The sequence below is a fragment of the Ambystoma mexicanum genome, chromosome 4q (genome assembly GCF_040938575.1).
Source record: "Ambystoma mexicanum isolate Mex_15411 chromosome 4q, UKY_AmexF1_1, whole genome shotgun sequence".
Classification (NCBI taxonomy): Eukaryota; Metazoa; Chordata; class Amphibia; order Caudata; family Ambystomatidae; genus Ambystoma; species Ambystoma mexicanum.
This window is the reverse complement of record NC_090928.1, coordinates 408,873,060-408,896,394: the sequence shown is the minus strand read 5'-3', so window position 1 is coordinate 408,896,394 and position 23,335 is coordinate 408,873,060. Positions and strand designations below refer to the sequence as shown.

At 45.7% G+C, this 23,335-nt stretch overlaps 1 protein-coding gene across 4 annotated transcripts in view; it reads right to left on the bottom strand.

The window, feature by feature from the left end:
- CHRM3 (cholinergic receptor muscarinic 3) overlaps nucleotides 1–23,335 on the bottom strand; it is a 3,761,375-nt gene that overhangs the window by 1,721,256 nt on the left and 2,016,784 nt on the right. The window contains exon 1 of one of the 4 annotated variants that reach the window (XM_069607975.1): nucleotides 546–698. The exons of the other annotated variants lie outside the window; for them this stretch is intronic. The gene's annotated coding sequence lies outside the window, so the exon portion shown is untranslated. Of the gene's footprint in view, nucleotides 1–545; nucleotides 699–23,335 lie in introns of those variants that run through there. 4 annotated transcript variants of the gene reach the window in all.

Genomic DNA, 23,335 nt, shown 5'->3' with positions numbered 1-23,335 from the left:
AGTAGGTCTTGGTTGTTTTATATTTTCGTTTGGGCAGTAGGGAGAGGAAAATAATTAGATTTCTGGGTAGAGGACTTCATTAAAGTTTGACCATCTTGACACACTGAGGAACACCCTTGTTACATTATTTTGTATAGCATAGGGCTTAGTATCTCAGAGTTAGGAAAAGATCTTTTTGAATCAGCAGAGGAAATTAAACCTTTTGAAAATCAAGCCTGCTTGTCAGTCTCCTGATTTTGACCTACTATGGAGTGCAACTATATGCAGTAATAAGCCCTCGCCATACATACAAAGTACATTGTATGCAATCTCACGTTGCGAATGACCTTACATAAAAAAACGGAATGCCATGTGTGAAAAAATATATTGAAGGACTTACATAAAAAGAGCTCTATGGCCATATATAAAAAGTACTTTGCGCGTAACCTCGAAGCTCAATGTCCTTAGTATGGAGCCTGGACCCTTTTCCCACTACATAGTGTTTTTGCAACCACTTCACGAAGGCGTAGTATAAAGGAATGTGTATGAAAAATGCACACCCTTACCTACTTTCTCCATCCCCAGATGTCTTCGTGGGTGTTCGCTGGCCGAGGGGAGCCCTCTGGACAGCAGAGTTAACGTTCAAGGAAATCGATCCTGTTCACATATACTCTCTGTTCAACGCTCTAAATACATTGCATGGAGAGACATGGTCTGCTCCTTAGCACTCGACATCACGAAAGGACACTTTCTGTAGTACAGAAAAAAGCACGCAATAAGGATGGCACCAGGCTGTCCAGTCCCTCTATAGACAACAAACAATGAAGTCTAAATTACAGATGTTCCGATCTATTAGCTGTCTAGCCGCATACTTAACGTCCCCTGTTGCACAATTCAAGCGACATTACAACATTGCTAATATTGCATCGGTTTTTTTCTGGCGATATTTCTGTTCGCCTCATAATTCAATTGTTGATTAATGCCTAAAACACAGGATGGAAGCCGGTTCTTCAGTTAGGAATCTAACCCTAAATCTGGAGTCTATTTTCCCTGCTGCTGCGCATTTAGAAGAGTCTTTCACTCCCTGCAAATGAAAACGCACGCAGCTAAACAAAAGAACAGCTCATTTGCTAATTGTAGCAGCCCTCCACTTTATGGAACATTTAAGAGGCGGACCGGCCCCCATAGGGGGCGCTAGAGGGACAGCATACATAGCGGGCTGTCATCTCTGGCCACCACCTTCCGGGGGTGGTCAGCCTCTACTCTTCCTCTGCAGTGGAGGTGGAAGAGGCATCCCCCGGGGCCTGACTTCCGGTGGCAGGCGCCTGGGGGACGCATGTAAGCAGGGGCTGCTGTGAGTCAGTCTCTTGCCCACGCCGTGTTTTCATGAATGATGCCAGGTGATACTGTTCTGCAATTTAAAGGTCTTGCCAGAAACGCGCCTTAAAGGAGAGTTCCGGGACTTTTTTTTTATTGTCCCTACGGTTCGGCCATGTGTTTTTAAGCATAACTCGGTAGATCGTGGAAAACTTTCCTATGGACCTTACCCGACTTTTCGTCCATTAACGCACTCGAAATCAGCCGCCATTTTATGATAATCCTATCACTTGCCGCATCGCCCTGGCTCACCTGCTTTTGCGGCACTAAATCAAATCCCCCGCCCCCGAGCCTGACATCAGCAGACGCGTACCGCCCATTTCCCAACGCCAAAGCACGTTTCGTGTCAACAATCGCTGCGCCTCAGCTAATGAAGTGTCGCCATGGAAACGGCAGGACGCCTCTTTCCTCAATAAGTATAAACACACCGTTTCACAACACACAGCAGCAGATTTTCGATTCCATTACTCTCGCTGTGTTACTTTGAGTATTCTGTGACTCGTTTCTGTGCTCTGGTCAAATACCTTCGTTGATTGTAGCCCGTGTGAACAGATACCAGTACCACCGCTATAAATTATTTTACTTTCTTTACCACACAATGGCTACAATAATGCCGTATATGTACGAGCCCGAGTACACCGAGGAAGAACTACTGGAAAGGCAAGCACGCGAAAACGATGGGGATTCGGACGGCAGTTGGGAGGACCAGTCAACGGATGAAGAGCCTGGACCATGTCGCATGGACGGCGTCTCCACCTGGTGCACGTGCAATCGTTGCGAGCTAATGCCAACTGAGGAGGAGAACTGCTGCTGCCGTGAAAATTCCGGGTGCTTGGCCTACATTTCGGAAGGCGAGCCAAGTCCGCAATGCATCACCGAGCTGCCAGAGTTCAGGGAAGCCTGCCTCTCACGGACAGTGTTGAGGATGATGATGGTGCTTATGCACGAACTTTGCGGCACTGTTCGTCCGCGTAATCCGAGTAACGAGTAAGTATACTCTGGTTGTGATGTCAGTGATGCCACTACTATTTCATGGTCGTCTCCCACATATAAAACTACATCTACATATCATTCGAATGCATGTAAATTGGTTCCATGTTGTGCATTTTCTAGATAGAATTTTTTTCAAAGCAGAATGACATTTTTGTACCTGAATCGACAGTGATAAGAAAGTTGTCATTTTAATACAGTTTGCATCTTTCATTTTCACAGGTGGTACAGGCTGGTGGCCTATCGTTGCTTCACTTGGTGGCTTCACGGGAGGCTCGGACACCGCGTTCGGAGAGTAATACCTGCCTGTGCGGTACTTGCCATTAGACAACATTTCCCCAGCGACAGTGGACAATACCGCGGCTTTTCCCGGGATGTGCTGCAACCGCAACTTTACAATGTGTAATGTTTATTATTTATGTTCAATTGAAATTAAGATCTAAAATAAAACCCAACATATATTTTAACAATGGTTGTTTTGATTTTTTAAATGAATCTAGTGTGTCTCCATTGAATAGTCTTCCTGTGCCTTGTCTTGTCACACCACATGTCTCCGGCCAGCATCCTCCCTCACGCTGGCCGCCCACCTTCAATCCACATAACCGTTGAACCCATATGCAGCAGACATACATATGTTATTTTGCGGGTTGGCATCAAGCCTCCCGGCCTTGCCTCCTCCCCCAAAAATACTTACCACACCACTTTGTTCAGGGTCTCCAGGGTGAACTGCACCCATATATTCTCCTGGGAGGCTGAGGTATTTATAAACTCACCCCCCTGCCTTCCATGTACTAGATCCTGCAGCCTGCCTCTTACATGCAGTTAGATGGCCTCTCCTTGGTGAGGCCCTACGGCAAACGAGTCTTGTCTGCACGACCACCGCCCGCACCGGGGTACTTGCGCTGGCAAGTGGAGCTGTCAGGGAGCGATAAAGGCCAAGAGGTGCCAAAGACCATGTACACTTCAAAGTGGTCTATAGAGCATGGGTTGTTGTTCCCATGTCTACCGCCAGACCCCGTGTCTCCTGCCAAGCATCTCCCCTCACGCTGGACGGCCCCCTGCAATCCACATAAGTGTGTCTCCATTCACGAGTCTTCCTGTGTCTTGTCTGCACGACCACCGCCCCAATCCACCCCCCGCCCTATCAAAGGCAGTTCGCACCGGGGTACTTGTGCTGGCAAGTGGAGCTGTCAGGGAGCGATAAAGGCCAAGAGGTGCCAAAGACCATGTACACTTCAAAGTGGTCTATAGAGCATGGGTTGTTGTTCCCATGTCTACCGCCAGACCCCGTGTCTCCTGCCAAGCATCTCCCCTCACGCTGGACGGCCCCCTGCAATCCACATAAGTGTGTCTCCATTCACGAGTCTTCCTGTGTCTTGTCTGCACGACCACCGCCCCAATCCACCCCCCGCCCTATCAAAGGCAGTTCGCACCGGGGTACTTGTGCTGGCAAGTGGAGCTGTCAGGGAGCGATAAAGGCCAAGAGGTGCCAAAGACCATGTACACTTCAAAGTGGTCTATAGAGCATGGGTTGTTGTTCCCATGTCTACCGCCAGACCCCGTGTCTCCTGCCAAGCATCTCCCCTCACGCGGGACGCCCCCCTGCAAACCGCATAATGCCACGACATATACATGTCATTCATTCACAAACACACCCCTGTTTCGAATTCTTTATAACCCACTTCATATTTCTAATGAGAACTTCTTTGCGCTTTGCTAGTCAACCCGTGAAGGTGCTGGTTGTCTGCTCTTCGTCTCTGTGAACTTCCGTGACCACTTTGAGCAAACTCATCAGTTTGCAACCTGTGAACTGCTCCCTGTTCTACGACAAGAAACTACTCTGATCCCTGCATCTAACTGTTTGCTCGTCAAGGTAAGGCCATGTACCATACTCATTTTGTGTCCAATTTCTTTTCGTTCAAGACAGTACATGCAAGGAACTAGTCACATGTTCTGAGTTTAGTGAAATTATTTTTGTATTTTTTTAAAGTTATTCAAATACTTATCCGCATGTGAATAACGTGTATAGTTCCAAGAACCAAAACATACCTTGCATTGAACCTTTTATGTATTTAATTTTTTAACACAATGGTATTCATAGAGAATTGTTGATCTTTACTTTTCAGAACTTTCCACAATGCCTGCCTGTTCCATTGGCGGTTGTCCTTCGAAGACCCATAATAAATCTGAAGGTACTATAATGCATGTTTTCCCTAAGACAATAGATCAGATAAGAGAATGGGTCCGATATTGCGGATATCCACCCTCTGAGCTTGAAAGTAGAGTCCTAGAAGTCTTTGCGGACAAGAGGGGTGATCGATACCGCATCTGCAGCAGGCACTTTACCTCTGACATGTACTCCACATCATTGCTAATAAAGAAGAACACACCGCGAGCGAGGCGAAAATTGCTCTCAACCGCTATTCCCACTCTATTCGTCCACATCCCTCCACTGGTGAGTCAAGTTTACGTATTTATCTCTCGGCCTTGCGGTAGTGTGTAGCATTAGCTAACAATAATTTCCCCATTTATGTATCCACTCAATATGAAGGCGGAAGATTCTCCATCCGTGTCGTTATTGCAGTCATCAGCCACTTCAAGCGCCTATCGGGTAATCTTACTTGGCTATTCTGCCACTGACTTGTTTTAGGCATGTAAATCAATAGTTTTAATTTATCGTGTAATTATTTTACCTAATGGTACACCCTTGTACTCGTCCTCTAGTCTTTGCTTTCAGTTATAATTATTGTTATCCAAAATAATTCAAGTACTGTCTTTCAGGGAGATGCTGAGGAGTCCAACGTATTGACGACTACCGTTGATGTCACTCAGATGCTCGAGGTACGTTTCAGGACAGTTCCATCGATGGAGATCATCAGATCTTGCATTCTTGTAGCGTGATTGTTACACACAATGTTTCTATCATTTTTAGCCATTGATATGTCCTTCTGTCGTCGCCCTCCTATGTGTCTTCTTTTTTCAATATTGTGTTCATTACTAATGAAAGTCCTATGTTTCAGGGAGTCGATGGAGCATTAGTCCAAGAAGAAGGGGGAGCGTGCAGTTACGGGTCGGCGCAACAGCTTGCAGAAGTGTGCACCGCAGTCACATCGTCCCTTGATGTTCTTATGCATTTCGAGGTATGGATACTGACAGCTCGATCAAGCGAGATCATATGACTTGATTACATCCGCTATACTTCCTTCTTTATTAACGCAAGTACTATGTTTCAGGGAGATGACGGAGCTTCTTCTACAAGAACATCACCCCTAGTAGTTGATGCAGATTTCTGGGTGGTGACACTTCCAACGATCGAGCAAATCGAATCATATTTAGATATCCATTATTTATTTTAGACAACTGATCATTTGTGCAGGTCTATTTAGATGAGCCGTTGACGCCTGCACAAACTTTATGTTCTTTTTATCAAAATAGAAAACCATACTAATGCAATTACTGTGTTTCAGGGAGTCACTGAAGCATCATCTTCAATAATATCATCAATGGAAGTCTATGAGGAGCCCGAGGTATGGATCTTGACAGTTCCATCTAACTAGATCAACAATGCGTGAATAATTGTCGTTTGAATGTTCTACACAAAGCGTTCATTCGTGTTTTGCTATTGAGATGTACGTGGGTATTGGTCCCCAAGTACATTTTGTGTTTTCAATATTATTATACATAATAATGAAAGTTCTATGTTTCAGGGAGTCGATGGAGCCTCAGTGAGTGATGGATGTGCTTATCATGAAAATATAGTCGTTGCAGCGCAAGAGGAAGTGGAGACATGCACACACGAGTAGGAGCAACAGCGTCCAGATGTTGAAGTTCGAGGAAAGAAAGTTTCAAAGAAAAGAAAGCAAAAGAAGGTTAGTGTCCTGTTCACTATATTATGTTGTCTTTCACTGTCAATAGTTCAATACTGTAAGTTGTGTTTAAACTGAACACCCCTTTTCCAATCTGTCCTCTAGTTGCGAGTGGGTGTAAGAACTAGATCTACACAGACAGTGAAGCGAACGAGAGATGTTGCTTGTCAAACCGTTTGGCAGGGACTTGAGACTGGAGATGCATCGTGCCAATGGGAAGAATATGAAGTGATTGACAACGGAGCTATACCACCACCAGCCATTGATAGTGAATGTCCTCCTGGTAGTTCGGATGCAGTCGGAGATCAATTCACAGAATCCACACCCGCAAAAACTAAGACCACGAGAAAGTTGAAGAAATTGTTTTATTCACCCATCGCCGGAGAAGGAACAGATGTTGCAATGGAAGAGAATGAAGTAGACGACAATGAAACACCATCAATATCACTGAACATAGCGGAAGATGATATCAGAGATTCTACCTTTCATGTGAGTGACATGTCCTCAACGTTACAGGCCGAACCAGCTGGGATGCAGAGTGACAGTATAAGGAAAGAGGCCAAATTCATTGTATTCGATAGTTGTTTGATTGATATTATTATTCGGATGAAATGTGGGCATTTGGTTGGTGGGGAAGTATGTGGGGAGCCATTGATTAATGTGACTCGTGCAATTCGAGGCACTAACCTTAAAATACATGCCACCTGTACAAAATATCATCCTTTCACATGGTCTGCACAACCTATGCTGGGACAACTGCCAGCAGGCAATCTACTTTGTGCAGCGGCTGCACTTTTTAGTGGTTCAAGTTTTAAAAAATTAGAGTCGTTCTTTCAGTTTGTGGGAATCCATTTCATTGCGAAAACTCAGTTCTACAAATACCAAACCGATTATCTATTTCCAGCCATTAGCGAAGCTTGGAGAATGGAAAAAATGTCTATTGATAGTACATTCGCGGGCAAACGGTTCAGGCTAGCCGGTGATGGACAGTGCGACAGCCCAGGATTTTCAGCCAAGTACTGCACCTACCACTTTCAGGACATGGAAAGTAAGAAAATTGTGAGTTCGGTGGTCGTGCAGGTGTCACAAAGTACATCCTCAGTGGCCATGGAGAAAGTTGGCTTTGTAGCATCATTGCAAGAACTACAATCGCGGGGAATGGTGATCGACCTGATAGCCACGGACAGACACGTTTCAATTGTCAAGACAATGAGAGAACAGTACAAAAATATAAATCACCAATTTGACGTTTGGCATCTTGCAAAATCAATCAATAAAAAATTGTCGGCTGCAGGTAAAAAAAAAGAATTGCAAGGTATTTCACAGTGGTCCAAGTCAATCAGCAACCATCTTTGGTGGAGCTCAAAAACATGTGGAGGGTCGTTGGAAATTCTACTGGAAAAATGGCGGTCAGTAATGCCACACTGTACAAATGTTCACCGATGGAACACGAACCAACATTTCCACAATTGTGAACATGGCCATTTGTCCACAGAGGAGGCACGGAAGAAGAAGTGGTTGATTCCTTCATCACCCACTCACAAAGCCATTGAAAAGATTGTATTTGATAAAACTATAACAAAAGCTTTGAGTGGACTCACGGAATTCTGCCACACAGGAGATTTGGAGGTGTTCCACAATATGTGCCTAAAGTACAGGCCAAAACGATTGCATTTTGGCATGGAGGGCATGATAAATCGGACTCTTTTAGCGGTCTTGGCACATAACCATAATGTTGGCCGTCAACAAAGTAGGACGACCGGAACTTTAGGGACGCTTCGCTACAATAAGGCCTTCACTAAAAGAAGTAAACAATGGGTGATCAAACCAGTGTTTGAGGATATGCAATATGAGTTTATTGAGAAACTTATTGTTGACGTCCTAGATAGGCACATAAATGGAGCTGTGAACGAACCTGTGCAGGGGACAACTGCATTGCCACCCAACATTGCATCTGTTCCATGTCCACCTAAAGAAGAACTCATTGAGAAATACACATCACGGTTTAAATGATTGTAATTTGATTGTCTGTTCTCTCAAGTCTCCTCATGTCGCAGGCCCATTGAATATGTGTATCTATGTATTGTGTAAATAAAAGTGATTCTAATATAAATCATTTTTCAATAAATATAGAATCTCTCCGTATTTATGGTTCTGTGTGGCTGCAAAGCACGCAGACAAAATGCAAAGATGGAGTGTAAATTTCAAGTCCTGTGAGAATGCCTTACACTGAATGTAGCTAACTTGGAATGTGTGCTCGTTGGAAGTGAAGGTCAGCTGCTTTGATTTTTTCTCGGGTGCCAGAATGGCCCACGACTCAGAATAAGGTTCTATTGTATTTTGACCTTGACAGGCCTGGACCACGTAAGAAACGATAATGAATATAATTTCAGAAACGAAAGCCATTTCATGTTCGTTCATTAGAAGAAATAACGTCGGCATAGAAGGAGTGGTATTTCGGGGCTGCCCTACGCACAGACGCAATGGAAAATGCAAATATAATGTAAGTGACTCTTTAGATGAGTTTATACCGCAATTTAATTACTATACAGTTGCTTTAAAGACGGGTTAAGTTGTACTTGTTCGTTCTATGTGGCATGTTGTTTTGTACCGCGCACTATCTTGGGGAGAACCGTCTACTTGGCCCCCTTCCCGCCCCTACCTGCAAGGCTAAAAACCTCGGGGTCATCTTCGACTCCACACTCTCCTTCTCTCCTCATATATCTGACGTCTCTAAGAAGTCACACTACCAGCTGCACCTCCTCAGAGGTATTCTTCCCTTCCTCTCCTTCCCCCAGAAGCTCACTGTCTCCCGAGCCCTGGTTCTCTCTAGGCTGGACTACTGTAACAGCCTCTATCTTAATCTGCCTGCCTCCACTCTCCGCCCTCTGCAACTTATCCAGAACAGAACTGCGAGACTTGTCCTTGGCCTCAAGCGGGCCCTTTTTATTTATTATTTATTATTTATTATTTTATTACGCTACTTACCTTGTACTGCACTTCCCCCCCACCTCCTCTCCTTGCACTTTCTCCTTTTCCCCTTACCTCTGCACTTGCGCGATCTGAATGACACCTGGCCTAGTAGGATCGTTTGTCTGTCTTCCCCTTGTTCCCCTCCCTCCCTGCCTCGTCGCGCCTTGAAACACTTGTGTATAGGCGCGTTACAAATACCATATCATATCATATCATACTTTTACGGAAGCACCTCAAAACCTTTGCTTCTGCTTTCTCTCTCCCTCTCCCCTGCTACAACTGGTCCACTGTCTGCGATCTCGGTCCTGGGCCCTTCCACTCTCCACCTGCACTCCCTGTCAACCCCTGCACTGGGGGACTGTCTCAGTATCCTACAGCCCCCCTTGACGTATAAAACCCAGTTGCACTGTCCTAGCTATGAAATAATTTCCAGACCTAATATATAAAATGAATAATTTTAATAAAGATCTGATGGTGAGACTAATTTCCTTTTTTTATGTTTTTCAAATAGATACATCGTCCATTATTGTCTGTGTCACGAGTACCAGACACCGGCGGATGGGTTTTTTAACCGCCAGTTGCTTCTCCACGTGAACAACATTAGCACCCTGACCATTTTGTGGGACGATCGCCAAGTACAAGTATGCCCTTACGCGGTACTAACGGCTAGATGCAACATACAGACCGTTGTGGTGCCCTAGTGCCTCGTTGTTGGAATAGCCATGCGATTATCAGTGCGACCGAAGAGCTTATTTTATCGTAAACCAACACCATGTCTACTGCACACGAACATCGCTTGCCTCAAGACGAAATATTTTGGATCGAGAGCAAATAAAAATTCATTTATCTAAGACCCTGTGTACAGCAAAGGAACATCGTGTGCCTCGAAACGAACTTTTCGGAACGTGAACAAATAAAAATGCAAATCGCTGAATATTCTCAAAACATTTGATGTCAAATAAATTTACTTTACCAAATTTACAATCTTGCGGTTTAATTTAAAAGTACAGTTTCATATTACCAATTGTGGCGCGCTGTGTTGTTTGAGCTCATCTGTGTTGATTTCCTGGTTCTGTGTGGAGTCGCGTATAAGACGCCTGGGCGCGTTTGCCTACGCAGCTCAGTCACGTCACGGATAGAGGCGGGGAATATGAATGTTTTGATCAAGTCTGTTTCAGGGGCGGGGGATTTGATTTAGTGCCGCAAAAGCAGGTGAGCCAGGGCGATGCGGCAAGTGATAGGATTATCATAAAATGGCGGCTGATTTCGAGTGCGTTAATGGACGAAAAGTCGGGTAAGGTCCATAGGAAAGTTTTCCACGATCTACCGAGTTATGCTTAAAAACACATGGCCGAACCGTAGGGACAATAAAAAAAAAGTCCCGGAACTCTCCTTTAACACCCCATAAATGTTGGCAAGCTCTGGGAGATTCTCACAAGGTATAGGCCTCTGGTAAGACTGAAGGATAACATAAATGCAATGATACGTTACATTTTGGTTTTTGTACAACGTGAGGCTCTGGTCAGTTACACGGCACAACCCTGCGAGGTTTGGTAAGCTGTGGGACACTGCCACAATGTACATGTCTATGGTAAGACTGGAGGATGGCACAAGATTGATGTTTGGAAGTTGTGGTTTATATACAATTTGAGGGTCTGGAGTACAGGCCTGAAGGAGTTACAGGCCTGAACACGTTATCAGGCCTGGGAGGGGGGCGGGGGGCACAAGGCCTTCAAGGGTACAAGTGACTACGTAGTGCTGGGCCACTGGCCATGTTTTTAGGGTGCTTATCGTGCCAGTACTGATTGACAAGATTAATTTAAGAGACAAGCTCAATGCGTCAATGTGTGCGTAAAACCACGTTGTCCTTACAAATGGTTACGAATAGATATTGAGTGATAGTTCACTCAACAGTAATTGCAATAAGTGAGACACTCCTATTTATCAGCTCTAATGTGTATGTAAACCTTTGTCATTGTGAATGGTTAAGAGTGGATCTGACATATTAGTTCATCCAACCTTCACATACCTGTAACTGCCCCGCAAGGAGCAGACTTTGCAAGAGGCACTGTATTATCAGCCTGCAAGGTGTGCCCTGTAGGGTCCAAATCCCCCCCCCTCCGTATTGGAGGGGTTGCAACGGAAAGTGATGTTTTGAACACCCCCTCCAGTCAGGACACGTGTCTATTGACTGCTTGTAGAAGCAAGGGGCCACCCACACAGTGTCTGGGAAAGGAAAGGGGCGAGTCAGCAGTCATGTACCAAGAGAAGTGGTGCATGTGCACCTGCAGGACTGTTGGGCACTCCTGCTGCCTTGACGGATCTCCATGGGTCATCCGAGTGAAACCATGTTAGGGCCAAAGGAGACAGCAGTTCCATAGACTGGTTGACATTGACGTTGAGGCTGTATTGAGAAGTGTAAGGTGTGAGTAAATCCACTGTGTGCCTACGAAAAATTGCTGGAGAACCAGGGTTGCCTGGGAGCTGGAAAACCAGTGATAGACTGAAGCTCGGACCAATACAAGGAGAGGCAATTCAAAGGGGATTGATGCTGGAGGTATCCATGATGGAATATGGAGAGGCATCTGACCAGATACCTGTCCTTTCCCTATGAGATGGTCCAGGAGGTGGTGTTCTTTTTCCGAGCATGAAACCCAGAGATATTCTATATAAGTAAACCTGTCCAACCAAACAAAGGGCCTCATTAGGAGTTTGGAGGCAGCCATGCCCTTAATAAGGGCATGGCTGCCTCCAAACTCGGGTCCGGGTTCCCTGAATGGGGAAATACAGGGCCATTCCGACCTTGGAGGGCCCGGTATTTCCCCATTCAGGGAACCCGGACCATCCCCATTCCCATTCGAGCCCCCTTAGGTCTCAATGGGAATGGGGAGGGAGCTAACAATGGGCCCGTTAATAACAGGCCTGTTGTTAGCTCCCTGGCCCCCTCGCGGGACCCGCAAAGGATATCTGGTCTGACCAGACGTCCAGAGCGGGTCCCGCGAGGGAACCTCGTAATAGGGCAGTATGGGTTTAATGGCGCCGGCACCTTTAACGGCGCTGTTAAACCCATACCGCCAGGGTCCTAATGAGGCCCAAAGTCTTGTGGGGATCTGTTTGATTTAATATCTTCTCTTACTGATTGGGTGGGCAGACTTTGTAGATCCTTGAAATTTTACTAAATAATAATGTAATTAATTCCCATAGAACCAACTGACACAGCGTGATTTTGTTGAAATTCAAAATCAACTGCATCACTTCCAGTGTGGATACAAATATAGCCTGTTAAAGTAATTGGGTATTCTTATTTCTTTAGGCAACCCCAACATGTTCTTAAAGGCAGGGGTGCACACAAACGAAATTGCCAACTGCTCCCTATTCCCCAGACCCTGCCTTAAAGCAGAGGGGGTCCAAATCATACCTGAATATCTGGGGGGTTTGTGGAATTGGAAAAGTGTCTCCCCATTGTTACAGAGGGTTAAATTAGTGATTTAAATGTGCCTTTCTGCAGAGAGTGAGAAGGTGAATTCTGATAGAAGAGAGATTCTGCATTGCCTAGGGGCGAAGGAAGAAGGGTTCCATATTACATTGCCTGCGGAAACGGTAATGTAGTTATGGTAAAGTTGCAAAACCCATAGGAAGAGCACTTTTTGGGTGGCATATAACTTTGCTCCCCCTGGGCGAATCCTCAACAAACTTTGCAAAAAATCATATGGCCCACTTTGAATTTCTCTGCAAGGTTTGGTGAGGTTTGGTCAAGGGGGCGGGGCAAAGTTATAGGGGGGTCCCAAAATTTCTTTTTTTCCCATAGACTGAATGGAGAAAAACTTTGCTCACGCCTACAGCCCAAACCGCTGGACGGATTTTCACCAAATTCGTGGCAGGGGTGGAGGCTTCGTCCCGAAAGTGTGCTTTTGTAAATTTAGTGGAAATCCGTCCAGTAGATTTTTTAAAATGACCAAAAAGTAGGTTGCAAAATATTTGTGATATCTATGTCTGCTCCGCGGACACACTGCCCGGTTCGGTCTGCGGACAGGACCCCGATTGGCTTAGAAGGCAACGTGGTGTCCGCGGACATCGGACGCGCCCACTGATTGGATGGTGAAAAGAGTGAAGTGTGTCAGATTTTTGGAAACACCCACCATCTTGGATTCGCGAACAGCAACCAGTGTCTGCGGACATCGCAGTAAAAACATATTAAATAACACAACATTGCACTTGTCAAATTTATCAGATAATCTCTGGGGAGGTGAGGGGTGATGAGGATGGGATGGGATATGGCTGCAAGAAGCAAAAAAACGGGTGTTTTTCACAGAACTGTCCTGAGAAGTTTGCGAACACCTCAGCATTACAGGGTTGGTGAAAAGCAGTTCTCGGATGGCTTATAACTTTGGCGCCACTTAATGAAACTGCATGAAATATTGCAATTCTATTCCTGACCTGATTCGAATGAGTTTGCAAAGATTGGTGGGATTCTGACAAGAGGGGGCAAAATTAGAGGGGGGTTCCAAAATATTTTAAAGGCTTATAAATGTGGTGCGATTTGACAAATCTACACACAGGTTTGTAAAAAGATTATAGATCTAGATATAAATGTTTTCGTAAAGTCTGAATGGATTTTGTTTTTTGACAAGTGACATAATGTAGGTACAAAAAATTGTGATATACCTTTTGTGACTTGAGGTGTAGCCTGTGGCCATGGGCAGTGCCCAGATTGTCTGGGTCATGGAATAAGGTCGTGATCTGGACAACCAGGCTACTGGCCATGACCACGAGGGACAACACATGGGGCTAAAGTGGCCATGTCCATCTGGGACTGACTTTGTGGTAAAGTTATTCGAAATTGGTATAGGTTTGAAAGGGAATAAAAATGTGCTTGTGGTAATATGGTCATAGGGTTCTCTTTTCGTCTTCTGCAGGCTTCCATGGAAAGCGAAGAGTGGCCCTGTTCGGAACCCCGCCTTCCCTTTCCATAGTGGCCATCTTGGAAAAGGATTTTCCTTCTTACACCGGGACGCTGCAGGCGTCCCGGTGTAGGAAGAAAAATCATTTGTTTAGCACTTTGGGAACCGAGGGTGCAAATGGCCTTCATCCCCCATTACAGCGGCTGGAATGGGTGGATAATGGTCCGGAGACCACGTTATCCACCCTTGCTTCGCTTGGGCTAATAACTTGGGCTGCCAGGCTGGTATCCACCGTTCCATCCCTGGAACGGGGGATAGACACCACAATATTGCCATAAGCATAACATAAAATGCATATGGAAATGTTGGAAAATCTTTTGAGTCTATGTACTTTACTAACAGATATAAAGTAGATGGAGTCTATACATTTTTTTTTGTTCTAATGTTTAACTGTGAAAGGTCCTAAAGGAACATTACTTTTATTGCAGGAGAGCATAGAACGAATGGTGGGGAGGGAAATGAGGGAAGAGGCATCAAACACTAATATGGAGGGGCAGGTGGACAGGGGAAAATGTTGCACGTGTGTTATTTCTAAGGTAGGGGGCAGTGTTTCACATGCTCCTTAATTACAGCAGTGGTGGTGTCTCTTGGGGAGGAGGGATGGCATTAGCTGAATCCATTTTAAGATAAATAGCAGTTTTGCTAAAGGTATGTACGGTGTACTAGATTGCCAATGGATGAGTAGGGATAGGTGTTGGAGCTGTGCAAGGGAAATTTTGAAGTTGAAAGTTCCTAGATCAGTAGAAAATGCAGTTCCAAACTGTCCACGAAGCAGGGATCTAATCGTGAAGTGCGGACGGGTTCTCGGACACGTCAACATGCCATGCGGCAACTCCGTCCGGAAGAGCCGCGTCCTGCTGATTGGCTCCTTGCCTTAACTAAGGCCAATCGGAACCAGCGGCAGGCGGAGCCGGCCGTCGCAACGAAGGCCGTAAAACAAAGGCTCCCCCTGTCCGAGCCCCAACTCCACATTGCACTCATCAGGTGAGCTGTAGCTCACACCCCCCGCTGCAGGAGCAGCGCGACCCCCTCCACCCACCGCCTCCTAGGTGAGCACTGGTAATTACCAGCACCCCAAGGACGTCGCTTCATGCCCCAGAGAGAAGCATCCACATTATCTGTAGCAGCTCTGCTTTTGCTGCATTTCATCACCATTGTCCAGCGCTGCAATAAGTGCACTGGAATAACGCTAAGAAGCTTTGCCAAATACTCTGCGCCATTGACAACCACGAGGGTTGCACCGAAAGTAATGGCCGCTGTCTTTGCTGCCTGAAACTGGCACCTCTGTCCGGAAAAGACGCGCCCTGCTGATTGGCTCCTTGCCTTAACTAAGGCCAATCGGAACCAGCCGGCCGGTGGAGCCGCCCGTCGCAACCAAGGCCGGAGAACAAAGGCTCCCCCTGTCTGAGCCCCAACTCTACATTGCACTCATCAGGTGAGCTGTAGCTCACACACCCCGCTGCAGGAGCAGCACGACCCCCTCCACCCACCGCCTCCTAGGTGAGCACTGGTAATTACCAGCACCCCAAGGACGTCGCTTCATGCCCCAGAGAGAAGCATCCACATCATCTGTAACAGCTCTGCTTTTGCTGCATTTCATAACCATTGTCCAGCGCTGCAATAAGTGCACTGGAATAACGCTAAGAAGCGTTGCCAAATACTCAGCGCCATTGACAACCACGAGGGTTGCACCAAAAGTAATGGCCGCCGTCTTTGCTGCCTGAAACCGGCAACTCCGTCCGGAAGAGCCGCGTCCTGCTGATTGGCTCCTTGCCTTAACTAAGGCCAATCAGAACCAGCCGGCAGGTGGAGCCAGCCGTCGCAACAAAGGCCGGAGAACAAAGGCTCCCCCTGTCCGAGTCTGTCCACAGCCTTCCTCGCCGTTCGCCCGGACACTATGCCCATTTTTCCCCCTGCTACCTCTGCGACCATCAGGATCATCGTACATGGAGTTATCACCAAACCAGACTGCCATAGACTCATCTGCATGACCCTGTCACCGTAAGACTTTCCAACGTTTCAAACATTATTTCCCTGCAGTAACATTACCTGTTCTAGTCGTTGCTTCCGGCCTTACTATCGGAGCTATTCTCCATGCCCCCCCCAGGAGATGCTATGTATGCGGGCTCATTTCTTACCCACCCATTTGCTGTGCACGCTCGCTCCCTTCTCAGCCCTGTGCACATAGGAAACGCTGCCTGTACCACCCTGTATAACTGTCCATGACTTCATGTCGCGTATTGCCTGTGCTACTTTGCTACTGTTTGGCTCTAAATTGCTAATACCCGTGGCCACGCTATTTACTTGGTATTATTCACATATGACCTGCCTGGCCCTGCACCTCATTACTGCCTTGCCTTCCTCCCCTCCTATTGTGCTGACTTTGTGATTATGCCCACGGATCAGTCATTTTTAGCACACTGTCCTATTGCTGCATGTATGCTCTGAGACCCATGCTCAGCCTGTCACCTCCACACTGCATCTTAGCCGGTCTTGTTCAGCCTTTATAATTGTTAATGGTTCTTCGCTGACAAACGTGCCGACCCTGTGATTGTGCCTATTGTGTAGTCATCCAAACACACTGTCCTATTTTTGCATGTATGCTCTGAGACCCATGTCCAGCCTCTTTTTCCAGTACTGCGCCTAGGCTGTCCTCTTGCTTAAAATTATCATTGCCCACCTTTGATGCTCCCCTTGCTGCGCTTTTACTCCTCATGCTACCTGTGTAACTGTTAGCTGACCCCCCTAGCTAATTTACTTTTGCAGTACCACCCACCATCTACTGCAGACCCTTATATACCTGCTACTATGCTCGCCCAGAGTTCTACCATTGTCTGTACTCACCTTTCACTATGTCTGTCTGTTAAACTATCAGCATTGCTGGGACCACTATTACTCTGTTATAACACCCCTACCGCAGCTTCACCACTGAACTGCCCACACGTATTCTCCTCATCTACCTGCGCATCACAACTTGTACCTAACACGCATCCCACCTCACACGTGCTCCGCCTTAGTGACACCTCGTGTTGCACACAGCAGCAACACATTACACCGTCGACTACGGTCGACCCTCCTGCCAACCCTTACCTTAACTCGCCGTCCCACCAAGACCCTAACAATGCCTCTGCCCACGATGTCAACAACCTGCTACTCAACCGAGGCTTCACACAACAGGTCACTATGCCAACTCCCTCCAAGGGCAGGACCCACGATTGGATAGTAGACTTAAATTGTGGCACTAATGTTCATTCCAATCAACCATGTGCATGGACCGACCATTACCTAATCACCTTCAGCTTCCCTACTAAAATCATCCACTCAATTGCCAATATTGCACCTGCCACCACCACAAGAAACAAGCACAACATAACCTGTGCCAAACTACTCCGACTCATCCTCCCCGCTCTCAATGATCTCTCATCCTCATGCTCTGATCCTACAGTCTTGGTAGATGCGTACAATCAGACCATGCTGAAAGCCCTTGATCTTATCGCGCCTTCCAAACTAAGAAAACCCAAACCTCGGGCCCACCTCAACTCTTGGTTCATGCCTCAGCTGAGAACCTTACGAAAGGAAAAAAGGATTCTTGAAGCACGATGGAAAAGCAATCCAATGGAAGCCAATAAAGCAAGTATTGCCTTAGTTACCCTAAATTACAAAGAAGCCATACTTTCTGCTAAAAAAGAGACGTACAATAAACGCATTGAACTAGCCCAATCTAACACCAAGGAGTTATTCAAAATCTTAAAGGAACTGGAATCCCCCGCAACTCCCCCAGACACCTGCTCCAAAGACAGCACCTGGTGTGCTAACATTCAAAAGGCTCTCTCCTTGGAATAATCGTCACCCTCCAAACTAAAATTAATGGAAAAAAAAACAGCTTGCAGTCCATCCTGCAACATAATACCCCTCAGGCTAATATCAACTCTAACACTGAATCCTTGAAACCATTTAGCTTCTCTCCCCTCTCCATCATTGAAGTTGAACACATAATCAACAACCTTAAACCCTCCAATTGTCAGGGTGACCCATGCCCTGCTGCCATCATTAAGGAGGCCTTGCATAACTTAGCGCTCTTCATCACCGCACTCATAAACTCCTCATTCAGCTCTGGGATTGTCCCAGACAATCTCAAGGATGCCTGGGTTATTCCTCTCCTGAAAAAATACACTTTGGACGCTAATATACCCACTAACTACAGACCAATCACCACGGTCCCTTTCCTTTTAAAAATTCTTGATCGTGCTGCATACCTGCAGATCCAGAATTATTTGGAAACCAATAATCTCTTGGGATTGAGGCAATCTGGTTTCCGTCCGCGATACAGTACTGAAACTGCTCTTCTTTTAGACCTTAAAACTCAGATTGAAGACTTGAAAGATAAGGGCAAACTGGCCCTCTTACTCCTCTTAGATCTCTCCGCGGCCTTCAATTTAGTAAATCACCAAATCCTATGCCGCCACCTTAAAACTGCCGCCCACTTCTCGGACAAAGCCACAGTTTGGATCACCTCCTTCCTGGATAATAGATCCATGAGGGTTGTCTCCCCAACTGCCACCGATGAACCTTCACCAGTCACTTGTGGAGTCCCTCAAGGATCATGTGTGTCTCCGACACTCTGCAATGTGTTCACAAAACCCCTTTTTGACATCTTGGATCTACTGGGTGTCACGTATACCAACTACACCGATGACACCCAGATACTTATCCCCATCACAGGAGACCACAAAACCAACTCTCTAGCCATCAACGCCATTTATCAAGTCATCCAGACCTGGATGGCGGAGCATGAATTATGCTTAAATGACGAAAAGACTGAGCTCCTCATCCTTGGCTCCCACCAAAGACTTAGCAAACTTGACTCATCGTTTAAATCCTTCACCATTGATGGTAACACCATCAAAGTGGCTAAGGATACAAAAACGCTTGGTATCTACATCGATTCCACATTCTCACTATCCAGGCAAACTAATGCAGTATCATCAATGGCTTCATACACCTGCAAGCTTATCATAGCATGCAGTCCCTTCCTTTCACCAGCCAACTGCACTACACTAGCCAGGACCTTGGTCCTATCCAAAATTGATCATTGCAATGCCCTCGATCTGGGTACTAACCAATGCAATATCAAAAAACTACAAATCATCCAAAATAATGCAATTAGAGCGGCTCTAAACATTCCTAGGAACCTTTACCTTTCTGACTCTAGACGGAGTCTTCGTTGGCTCTCAGTTTCCCAAAGAGCCTCTCTTAAAGCACTTGCGCTCACACATAACAGCCACGCCAACCAAGCCCCTAGCTACCTAGCCAGCAGATTTATACCACATACCACTGCGAGACCACTCAGAAGTGCCCAAACCAACTGCCTCGCTATCCCCCGTTTCTACCTCCAGAGATCTGGTGGACGCAGCTTCCCAGTCCTAGCAGCAAAGCTATGGAACTCGCTACCTAATCCTCTTAGAGCTGAATCCTCCTTCCCGGCCTTCAAGCGCAAAGCCAAAGCTTGGCTGTCTGCTCAAGGCTTGCCGTGACTTTGCTCCTATTGCCCCTAGAGTCATAACTATAGCGTTAACTGCTTATTGTTATAACCTGTTCTTGTACATTTGTATATTTCCTGTATAACTTGTATATTCTGTATAGTCTGCTCAAATGCTTTATCTGTACCATGCCTGTAACTAAGTGATGCGCCCGGTTGCCCTTGGGCCTGGTGCGCTATAAAAATAAAATAAATACAAATACAAAGTATGATCATGTGCCACTGTCCGGAAGGTCCGCAATGAAGTCAGATGTTCGTAGACGTCTACGGATGCAAAACTAGTTGAAATTGGTGCAAGAAGTGTATAGAAGTGTTAAAAATGATTCTAGAAGGTGGGAAATGGCAAAGTTTTAAGGTGACACTTTGTAAATTGGACACAAATATTGCTATATTGGGTTAATATGATATTAGTAAGTTAAAGGAAAATAGCATGAACTGGTAAAAACCCATGAAATTCACTGAACAAACTTTGTTAAAGTCACGTTATGGTTAAGTTGGACTAATGAAAACCTATGAAATTCAATGAAAAAAATTTGTTAAAAGGGCGTTATCGTTAAGTTGCACTAATAAAAAACTATGAAATTCAACGAAAAAACATTGTTAAGGGAACGTTATGGTTAAGTTGAGCTACTAAAAACCCATCAAATTCAGTGAAAAAACTTTGTTAAAGGGACGTTATGGTTACAAGTAAAACCGAAAAACCCCTGAAATTCACCAGTTTTGGTAAACTAAGCAACCATAACTCGCGCCACCACCGTGCACTGCTAAGACTAACACCCATGACATCAAAGATGACATCACAAATATGATTGATGACATCACTGATGACATCACATGTCTAGCCCCTTCTTTTTTTGTTCACTGACATATCTAGGCCAGGTGAGTTTATTCACTGACAGTCAAAAACTTAAAATTCAAAAGGTATTTAATTTTGTAGACATTGCCATTCTCACATGTTCTTACAGTACTTTCCTTAGAATTCAATCGCATCTTATGATGCACATGCATAGGAGAAGAAGCAGGCCTGAAACACAGCAATCATTTCCATGCGTAAAGATAATCATGTTGGTTATACACAGTGGCTCATGATGCTGCCTCTTGTTTACTTACTTTACTCTCCCTGTATAAGCCCCATATTTGAATACATTGTGGTCTCTTAATGTTTTGTGTGTAGTAGTACAAGTATGTATTAAGTGATGCATTATTACCTACTTAGTATATGTTTCACAGTATGCAAAAGTGTGATACAGAAGCATTCACTGTTTTACTATCCAACATTGGAAAATTAGAAATATTACATCTCTATGATGTATGCTGCAGCCAATGCCTATGTTCCTGTATGAGTAGGTTCCTGTACTAGAAACAACACTACATCGGAATTTTCTTTGGAGCAATACATTGCATTATCAAGTATGTAGTTCATCACACATCTCCAGATGACCCCTGACACTTTTTTGCCAACATTATTTTCACAACCCCTTGTAGGGAATTCCTATGAAAATTAAATGCACATGGGTGGCTTTTTCTAATGTTGGGAGGTTGAGTCTGGCTGTGGTTGCAAAGAAAAGGACGGATGTAAGGTTGCTGACAAAGAGATCCCCCCGTTTGTGGGCCATAGGTGAGGGATTTTGAGTTCAGAGGAAAAATATGGGAGACAGTAGAGTTTGGTTGGCATTGGAGGCAGGGAGAGAGATGACTTCCGTCTTTGAGAAGTTAACCATGAGGCAGCATAGAGCCATCCTGTGGTGGATTGCAGTTAGGCATTTGATGATGCATTTAGAGAATGAAGGGGCGTAGGAAGGGAAGGAGAAGAGGATCTGGAATCATCAGCAAAGAGGTGATAGTTAAGGACAGAGAAGGACACGTGTTTCCTGACTGAGGAGGCGGACAGGGTGAAGAGAAGTGCTCCTAGGACCGCCCTCGAGGGATGTCTGATGGGGAAGGTGATGCGGAGGTGGTACTAGAGTCACATGCGATGGAGAAGGATCAGTCAGAGCAATAGGAGGACACCAGTTTGAGTGCAGTACCCTTGAGGCCAAGGCTGGAAAGAGTTTGAAGGACAGAGGGAGAATTGCTGGACAGCTGGCAAAATGGTTCAGCAAACTAATTTCATTATTATAGCATCTTAACAAAAGGGTATATAAGTAATAAACAACGTAAAAGAACATATGTACTATTACTCTGACACACCTATTTTGTCTTGTCGAAAAACTGAATTTTAATTCTGTGACTAAATTCTAAGATCCATTAAAAAACACACAGGATAAACAGTGTTTTTTTTAACAGCAAAGTACAGTATGTATGCTGACAAGAAAATGTGCCTCCTCTATAGTGTAGATAAAATTACCCAATGTGGTTTCTGGAAAATGCCTTCGTTTAAAATGTGGGGATGATTGCTGTATCCACAGCACATGACGCCATGCCTCCCTGGCAAGGCAAAGTAATACTGGGCCCTTATGAATTGTCAATAATGCCTTATCTTGTGCACTGTTCTAGGGGGAAACAGTTCACCGCCCAAGTCAATAGCTCCAAGTGAAGTTAAGGCCTATCTATACCCCAGGCAGCGAACCAATAAAACCTTGTACTGTCCCCATGCAGAGGCATAGCACCGGCTATTATATCCAGGGTGCAAGCAGACCCTATTTTGTGGGAGAAAATGGGCAGTGCAGAGCATGCAACTCATGTATTCCCTCCAGAAAAACAACTGACAAATAAGATGGCGGACATGGAAGTGGCAGCCCAAGAAAATGGCGAGGATCAGATGTCATGAGGGGAAGATGGCATCTGGGTATAGGGCAGCGGTATTCAAACTGTGGGTCGCGACCCCCCAGGGGTCCGTGGGTGCATCCCTGGGGGGCCCTGAGAGCTCAGCAAGAAATATTTTTTATAAAAAAACTTTTTTTTTTTTTAGATTGGAATAAATGGGCTGGGGTGGCTCACATGGTCGGGTTGAAACATGAAACTGTCTCAGGCAACAATGAAAAAGCGGCCCGCAGTTGTAAATGGATATTCATTCCTTTAGTCACAGACTGGGCCTCATTACAACTATGGCGGTACGGTAACAATGGTGCTGTTAAGCTACCGGCACCATTGCTACCGTACCGCCATAGTACGAGTTGTGCTCGCGGGTGTCTGACAGCCCGCCAGGTCTGACCTGGCAGGCCGTGCGGTACCCGTGAGCACAGCTCGTCGGATGCACCGGCACCATTATTAACGGTGCCGGTGCATCCGAGCTCCCCATTCCCATTGAGCCCTATGGGGCTCTGATGGGAATGGGGTTCTACCGGTACCGGCACCCGCGAAAGGGCAATTATAAGGTCTGCCCAACTCGGCATGACCCGGTAATTGCCCATTCGCAGGTGGCGGACCCGGATACAACTCCAGCGGCAGCCGTGCCCGTTTTACCGGCACAGCTACCGCCAGGGTTGTAATGAGGCCCACTGTTTCAATAGTACCCAAGGGGGTGCTTTGTGTTAAAATGTAAGTACATTGTGATATATTCAGCAACAATGGTCAAAATTACTAACTGCATAGTTAAGTAACTCATAAACCTGGTCCACATTGGCCAAAATGGTGGCCCATTTTGACTGGCCCACACTAGCATTTTACATTTTTGGTACAGGCATTGCCCTATAGGCCAGTACGAGCCT